Genomic DNA, 8,966 nt, shown 5'->3' with positions numbered 1-8,966 from the left:
TGTGGTGCGAGAATAAAATGTGTAGGGTTGGGTCCCCTTGCGCGCCTGCCGGGAAGGGAGATGGGAGCTGTGCTTGCCCGACCTGAGCTGGGGCGCCAGTCCACTCCTTGACCGCCTCGGTGAAGGTCCACCCCGAGTTGGGTCGAAGGGCAGATGGCAGTCCCAACACGGCCTAGGAAGATGGGGGGGGGGGGAAGCAGAGGCAACCTTGGGGTCCCTGTTAGGGGGAGGTCGCTTTGGCCCCGAAGTGATGCGGAGGCCCCTCCGGACTCCTGGAGCTGCCGGCGTTTCACACACCGAAAGTCAACCCAGTTGGCCACAATCCGGCATAATGAGCTGCTCTGTAGGGATTCTCCGGAGATGAGCCTGCGGGGCGGCCCGCAGCCACCGGGGCCTGGCTGCAAGCCGTCCGTTTCCAGAGGGCGGCAGCCGAGGGTTCAGGGGCCCGAAGAGCACCCGGAGAATTTGTGTCCCCCAGTTAAGCCTGCACGTGCCTCATTTGGCACCTGTGATTTCCTGCCGCGACTTGACGCCACACCTGGTCCCCGGGGTGGGATGGGGAGGGGGTGGCGTGGTAAGGAAATCAAAGGGTGATGGGGAATGACCCGCCTCAGGGCTGCCACCTGAGGGAGGACAGCTTTGGAGAGCCCCAGTGGCCTAGCCATGGCTCTGGGATCCGCTGGTCTCATTTTGCCCGCGGTCCCAGTGCACGCTAGGCTGGGCGATCTAGTGTCCCAGCCCTGCTCTTCGCCTTGCTTTCCGGAGCCACAGGGCCTCCTGTGCGGTGGTCACTCTCCGAGAAGTGACGACCTCTCTGCAGGGAGATGCGTGTGAGCAGAGCATATTCGGTCGGATCCAGGGGAGGGAGCAAGGGCTCAGTGAGGTCTCTGAGTAGGCATCCGACCTGTTTGGGGCCCTGGCTTTCCTGTCCCAAGAGGAGGAGGAGGAGGAAGGGCGGCTGAGGCAGTGTTATCACCTGGGATTTTGGGGGGTGGGGAGAGAGAGAGGAGGGCAGAGGGGGAAGGGAGTGGGGTGTTTGGGTCTCAGCTGCTGGCCACCTTGCCTTCCATATGGATGCCGTTATCTTAGAAGAATCTCGATCCTTAAACCTCCTTTTGTCTTGGGAACTGAAAAGGGCATTGTCAGGCCTGAAAAGGACCTAGACAAAATCCGCACTGTTTCCATTCAGGACTCTGTTTAATCAGTCCCTGGTGACAATGTAGTGGGTGTTAGGGAGGACAATAGTATCTTTTTAAACCTTGTGGCCTTCAGGAAGACAAAGGGCTTGAATTTTATGGGCTTACAACTTCAATTAGAACAGTGCCAGTGTGCATGGGAGATTATCAAATTTGTATCATAAAACCTCTTTCTAATAAATGATTGCTGGGGATGGAGCCTGGACATTGTAAGACATATACTGGAAACTGCCCTGGGGGCTTTCCAGTTCTCCCTGGCAGAGCAGATGAGAAAGAAAAGGAGGAAAAGATTTCTGGAGGTGGCCCGGGTGGGGACATGTCCCTGTGTCGGCTGGCTGGGAGCCTGGCTGTTCCGTGTTCTTCTTCCTGAAGGGGTGTTTTCCTCAAGAATGGAGGTAAAGATTTGTAGCTTGTTTCCTGCTATTGATGGTGACAAAGACCGGAATATTCTTGGGGAGAAAGTACAAAATCACCACCTGTTCAATTTCTTGTCTTTTCTTTTCCTGGAGCTCCAGAGAAAGCAGGTCTTGGGGTGTGCAAGGTGGAGAGAGCCTGTGAGCTCTGAGCCCCATAGGACTAAGGAGTCTGGACTTTGGAGAGAGGTGGTGTCCGGGAGCATGTCCTCAATGAAATTCATCCAGTGGTTGCCTGTGAGAAAGACCATTTACTGGCTTCCCAGCGAGCGAGGTGGGCAGAGCCATAGCAGGATGCCCACCAGCGAGCCAGCCTGTGTCCTGGGCAGGAGGTGGGCAGGGACTTCCTATAACGTTGGCCTCAGGAGCCGTCATGTATAACTGTTGCTGTTTCCCTTGCTCCTCAGGAAGAGCCATAGGGGAGAGTTAACAATGAACTCGCCTCGCCAGTGACCCATTTTAGAGACTCAGGCTGTCACTTGTCTTCTGTTCACACCTGTGATAAACTGGAAAAGATAAATGCCAATGTCCTTTCTGACCTGAAAAATCAATTCTTCCAGGCTCTGGGCAGAGAAGCTAACCCTGAGGCCTCTCTGCCAGTGGCTAACAGCAGGGCTCTCCCTCCCACGAGGAGAGTGTTTCAGACCTGGCACCCATCACCAGCATCCCACGGCAGAGTCGCACTCAGCAAATGTTTATTGACATTTCTAGTGTTCCAGGCATGGTTCTAGGCACTTTCATGGTTGATCTCATAGAAACTCCTGCACTGTATGTCGAATGCCCCCATTTTACAGAGAGGAAATTGAGGTTCAATGTAGGAGTGACTTGTCCATAGCAGTTGTGGACTTCATAGAACATTACCATTGTCCTCAGCTTCACCCACATTTAAGCAACCCTGCAGGCTTCCTGAAGGGGGACCATTATAATCTTGATGTGGTGACCATATGTGGACTACCCACCGTCATAGACGTGTCTCATGGATAGTCTGGAAGAGTGAGAGAGCATGCCAAAAGCACCCTGCACAGCTCAGGGCCACTCAGAGACGCTGATCACATGATGTCACAGTAGTTGCTAACAGTTATTGACATGTCCTGTGTACCAGGCAATATTCTAAGTTCTTTTGCTCGTATTAACTCATTCAGTCTTCACAACAACCCATAAGATGGTACAACTATTCCCACTTTACAGATGAGGAAACTGAAGGCCAAAGACGTTCTAAATAACTAGTCCAGGGTCACACAGCTAGTAAGTGACAGAGAGGATCTGAACCCAAGCGGTCCAGCTCCAAATCACACACTTTTAACCATGTGGGGGCAATGACTTCCCATTCTTGGTTTATGTTTTATTTCCCTCAGTCAGCAGTCCTGGTTACCTTACAGATGCTTCTCTAAGAGACGTGTTTTTAGTATCTTTCTGTCTCCCTCCCTTCCTCTTTCCCTCCCTCCCCATCTACCAAACTTCCAGCTTTTGGACACAGCCTCTGTGTTTCCCCATGTCTGTTTGTGTGCGTTCTTGTCCAGCTGTCAGTGAAACACAGCTCTTGTCTGCAGGTCACAATATTTTCCCGTGACTATCATTCCACCATTCTTCTTCCAGAAAAACATCTGCTGCTGCTGCCTTGACACCAATTGTCCTCTCAGCCTTTGGTTGGCTGCTGACTCTGATAAGCTCCTGTGAGCTTTCCCAACCCCCCAGGCCCAGATCCCTGGGGAGCTTTATGACTTTGGCTTCCCAAGCCCTTTCCCCAGACATCCTTTTCCTCCCTAGGTCTCCAGTGGAGTCTTTATTGTTAAATATCATCCTCTTCCCATTTTCTCTCTCTTCTTCGATTGCAAACATTTTCGCTTCATCTCACTTACATCTCTTGTGGGCAGAGATAGCAATTTTCACTTCACTTTTCTTTTCTCATTGTTCAAAGGATCTTACATCTTAGCACATCTCTTATCTGACCAATTTAGCACTTTAGAATCTTAGGTAAGGTGCTACTGATGTGTTAGAAAGAAGCTATTTGAGCCCAGGTTAACCTACGCCTTCCCTTCTAATGGTGGTGTTTAGATGTATATTATTCTCTTGCCTGTTGACACAATTAATTTGCCTCTTCAAAACACACACACACACACACACACACACACACACACACTTCACTACCTTTACAGCATTTTAAACTTAGCAATAAAGTGCCCAGGCAGGATAATTATGGGCTTAGCATGGTTAAATGGTTTGTTAACTATGCTTGTCTGTTCTGAGTGTTTCAGTTAACCAGTCTAGGCAGGTTATCTGCAAACATGAACAATAGACAGTCAAAGGAGCTTTTGAATGCTGAGTACTGTCTCTACCCCAGGGCTTGGTCATTTCCATGGATGTGATTGTATCACTTAGTATTCAAAGTCTACATGAGAAACCGTATCCCTCCAGGTCACTCATCATTTTTCCAAGCCATGATGTGGGAGGGGATTTACTAAATGGTACCTTAAGTATTTTCAGAATTACAATTCTGCACCTGTTAACTCCCCTCCAAGCCCCCGCCCAGACTAATAGCTGAAGGTATATGACATTCCCCTTTCTACTATGTACCCACCATTCACATGACTCAGTCTGTAAGCTCACCAAAGAAGTGAAAGCGTTCCCTTCAATGCTGATCCGTAGAGTGGTGATCTAACCAGAAGAATCGATTAGACTGTTAAACGGTCTCACATCTACCCCGGATTTTCAAGCACAGGGGTTCTCATTTTTTCCAACCATATCCAGTGGAGAGTTTTTATTGTTTATCCAGAAAAGTAATGTCACGTTTTAGAGACAGAAGATCATTTTCTCTTCAGTACGCTGCCCTATGGGCCAATAAAAATCTCTGGGTCTTTATCGAGGTCCTCTAATTTCAAAAGCTGCTGTGGTTTCACTGTAGCTTTTGTGAGGAGGGTGTTATGGAAAGAACATCTGAAGGGACCTTGGTCATGCTTCATTTCCTCCTGCATTTTCAACTGCATTTCCTTGGCTAAAAGCTCTGAGTTGGACTGTCCCTTCTCTCTCCTTCCAGTACCAACTTCCCCCCCGCTTCTCCTTTCCTAGAGGCTGGATAGGATACTTGGCAGAATTCAGTAGGAAGGGGAGTGGAGGCTGTTTGCAAATTAAACCGGAAACAAAGATGCCAAACAGTCCATTAAAAGGGCCCTTGAAGCTCTCACCTGAGATGCCTGTTATACGTTCCTCCTCCAGCTTTGCTGAAGGACGATGTTTTAAGCAGCTCTTCCTCCTAAAGAAGTTATCAGCTTGGGTTTAAATTACCTCTTGGGAGGTAAATCCTCAACTAGAGGCAACCCTGAATCATCAGAACATGTTGGGGTCAGACACCTTCAGATAAGCATCAGTGCAACAACAAGAGAGCTTTCTTACAGCAAAATGGAAATTTAGACCAAGAGACACAAAGTACCAGGAAAAAATAGAAGAAACCTGGTGTGGTGAGTAGAGAAGGAACGAGTTTTCGGGGAAACTGTTCTTACTCGCTAATCACAGTGATGGAGTCAGTCGTCTGTCTGCCAAGTGTTCGACGGTGCTCCTAATTCACTGAGGGGAACGGTTCATGTTTAACTCAAGTCAAAACATAGAGATAGGGTAGGATTTTCTTATTTTCCATGTTAGTGGATGAAACATCTGAAATAAGGCTAATCATTTTATCAGTTTGGGGGTGTGTAAGAGCAGAGACACTAACAGAATAAAATAGAGCTCCCAGAGTTTTGTCGTCCAGGGAACATTACAAGAATCTTCTCTTTCTTCACCCAGCTCATCACTGAAAGTGAACACGTACTCAAATACCTCAGGGACGCCTAACAGCTGATCAACCTAATTCCACAACTGTCTTATTAACTTATAACTTTTAAGTATGTAAATATTCTGTACGTGCGTACAATACAGATATGAGTGAGTGTGGAGCAGATTTTGGAAATGTTCAGTTCTTTTAATGAGAAAGAGAAACTAATTTATAAATCTCACTTGTCAGACCCATGTAGGAGGGATATTTTGTTTTTCTCCTAAAAACAACATTTTCTTTGTAATATGGAAAATATAGAAATATGGACTATTTCCTTGCCATATGAAATAATATGGAAAATAAAGAAGCTATGCTCTTGAATATACTATTTTCATATGACATTTGGTTTCTCGTTAATAGAATAATGGTGTAATAAATAGTAGACTAAGGTTAGCTATTAAAAGTGCAAGGGAAATATCTCATTTATATATTTGTAAATTAAAACCACAAGGAGAAATGATGGAGAGCATATTGGTTTGGAAAGCACAAATCTCCTTTATCCCTCAGTTTCCTCTTTTCTGAAGCCTCAGATTCTTCCCTCTACCAAGAGTCAGGCATTGGAACCGACAACCATTCCTGCCTTTAACAAGGCGAAAATCAGACTATGAAGCTGGACCAAAGGACATAGGCAGAAGGAACTGGCTGTCAGTTTCTTACTTGGGTGAGTTCAAACACGGCAATAAGGTTTCTTTACCAAGACTTCCTCTCTCCCCACATCTCTTTACGCACTAAAACTTCGAACCCTCATCTCATCTTAGGGAGGTCTCTGTGTCTTCATCATCCTGCCTTGGAGCTTTCTGTAGACTATCTGTTTTGCTAGGAAATGCCCTACTGTGCAAGTCACTAACTCTTTTTCTTTCTGCAGATGATTTCAGTTACAGAATTCCTACCTTGCCTTTCCCTAACTGATGGAATACAAGTAAAGAATTCACCTGGGGCCGTCCTATCTAAAGCTGCAACTAAACTTAACTCCTTCTTTCAGAAGGCAGTATGATAGAGTGGAAAGAACATGGACTTGGGAATTGAGCAATCCTTGGTTTGGAAGGAAAAAACTGAATGTTGGTTGCCACATGAATTGTGTGAAATTACTTTTAGCTTTGGTCCCTTAGAGCTTCATCTTGAGATAATACCGTCTACCACATGTGATTAATATGAGTATTAAATGCATGAATAATGTCTGATAGGCACTGAATAGATATAGTCCCTACTCCATTCCACAGAAGGCACTTGTCTTTTTTTTTTTTTTTTTTTCGGTGAGGAAAATTGTCGCTGAGCTAACACTCTCCTTTTCAGGACTTTGCCTTATAAATCTAGCCATCTTGGTATCCTCGGACTTTGATGTTGTTCTCTTCAACTCAGTAGGAGTGTCAGGTTCCTTGGGTTCCCTTTCCCCTGCAGTATGGCCTGAAGTTGGCTCTAAACGGTAAGCTAGGAGATCCTAAAGCTCATCTCATTTGTTTCCTTTCTCTCAATGATGACAGTCCTATGCTGCCTATTGTCAAATGTCTGAAAACCATTGTTTCATCTGTTTTATCAAGTTTATAGTTGAAGGGTAATTCCTGTTGCTGCTAATTCTTCTTGGTCAAAGGAGAAATCTGCCAGTCTCCTGTAGACTTACTCTAATAAGCTTGTGCTCCACCATTCTGCTGAAACTCTTTGCATCAAGGCCACCAATGATCTCCAGATTGTGAAATCTAATATACCTGTATTTAAGATTCACAGACTGTTAACTCTCCTCCAGAACTCATGAAACTACTATTGATGACACAAGTAGGGCAACATGCAAGAGCACTAAGTGAACTATGTAGTATTTTAAGTCTAAAGAAAATTAGTCATGGATTCTCAAGACTTTCTCAGCATGAGGCTCACCTGGGTGAGATGCAATTTGTTTTAAGATGCACCCAGGATTTTGTTTTTATTCAGGTGTGGTGAGGACAACAGATCACGAGACACTTGCCAGATAGCTTGTTAAGCACTGTTTCCAGGAGGAGGGGGAATGCCTCGTCACCCAGGGCCACATGGGGAAGTGGCAGGGTCAGTCAGAAGGAGTGAGGAGAAAGCACGGGCAAGAGCCTTTATTGTGGTTTTTGTGGGAAGGAATCTGCAACACAGGGTAAGCAGCTGGTCAGGCATAGGATTGGATAGTTTGAATAATTTCAGTAGGCTCTGGGCTATAGGGGTGGCCCCTAGTTGTCCAGTACCTGGCCCTAGAGCGAATAGGGCAGAGGAGTATGCCTCCTGGAGCATAAAAGGCAGATGAGGAGGTGGTTTGGAGTACGGGCTCTGGATTGGTTAGTTTGCATGTGGAAGGTGTGCTTGCAGCCAAGTTGTTTGCTCTCTCTAGGAATTAGCTAACCCTGGGAGGGCCAGTCCCTCCACTGTCCACAAGGCCCCAAGATAGCAAAGCATCATAAAATACAGATAATAAAAAAATATTATTAATAGTCAAGAAATAAGAAAATGACCCACCTAACAGAGATTTCCCTTCATCGGGGAATGAGAGCGGGCAGATACAATGATTCCAGGAGACTCTGGGGCAGGCACGGGTCGAGGGGCCAGGCATCAGAGGCATTGCAGTGCGTTGGTCCCCGTCTTCTCTCAGCTGGGTTACTGCAGTCTCCTCCTTGCTTCTAGTTGTACTTTCCTTCTCCACGCTGTATTCAGTGATGTTTATATGACACATGTCTGATCTTATTGCTCACCTGTTCAACACTCTGCAGTGGCACACCTCCAATAAAGTGAGCCATGTGAATTTTTTGGTTTCTCAGTGCATATAAAAGTTATGTTTACACTATACTGTAGTCTATTGTCTCCAAAAGCATTATGTCTAAGAAAACAATGTACAGACCTTAATTTAAAAATGCTTTATTGCTAAAACTGCTAACCATCATCTGAGCCTTCAGCAAGTCATAATCTTTTTGCTGGCGGAGGGTCTTGTAAAAAAAATGCAGTATTTGCAGAGCGCAATAAAACGAGGTGTGCCTGTACTTGTAGAATCAGCCCAAACTTCCTAACATGGAAGATAGCTATTATTGAGTCGCATTTCTTGCCATGAGCCACTCCCTCCTCCCAATGCCATACCCTCACCGAACCCCTCCCCGCCATGCACACAGTTCAACAGCACAGGCAGTTGTACTGAATTTCCCCCACTTCTTTAAAGACATCAAGCTCTTCTTTCTAGTGCTTCACACTTATTCCCTCTTGTTCAAAGGATGCGTCAGACCTTGTTTGAAACATAGCCTCCTCAGAGAGGTTTCTCCTGACTGTCCCCCAATCCAGGTCAGCCTCGGGGACCCGCTCAGTCTTCATGGCACTCTGCTTCCCCATCACAGCTCTAACCACACTTCTATAAATGCCTATTTACTCCTCTCACTTGCCACGAGGACAGGGACCATGTAAATTGTGTTTACTCTTGTATTATCAGCACCTAGTACGATGCTTGGCACATGACAGCCTTTCAGGAAATGTGTGAAAATGTGTATGAATGAATGAAGCCTCAAAGCTTGAGACCCAGGCCTGGGCTGGGCAGAGAGGAGATTGAGGCATTCCTGG

This window comes from Equus asinus, chromosome 2 (genome assembly GCF_041296235.1).
Source record: "Equus asinus isolate D_3611 breed Donkey chromosome 2, EquAss-T2T_v2, whole genome shotgun sequence".
Taxonomy (NCBI): domain Eukaryota; kingdom Metazoa; phylum Chordata; class Mammalia; order Perissodactyla; family Equidae; genus Equus; species Equus asinus.
This window is presented reverse-complemented; position numbering follows the sequence as displayed.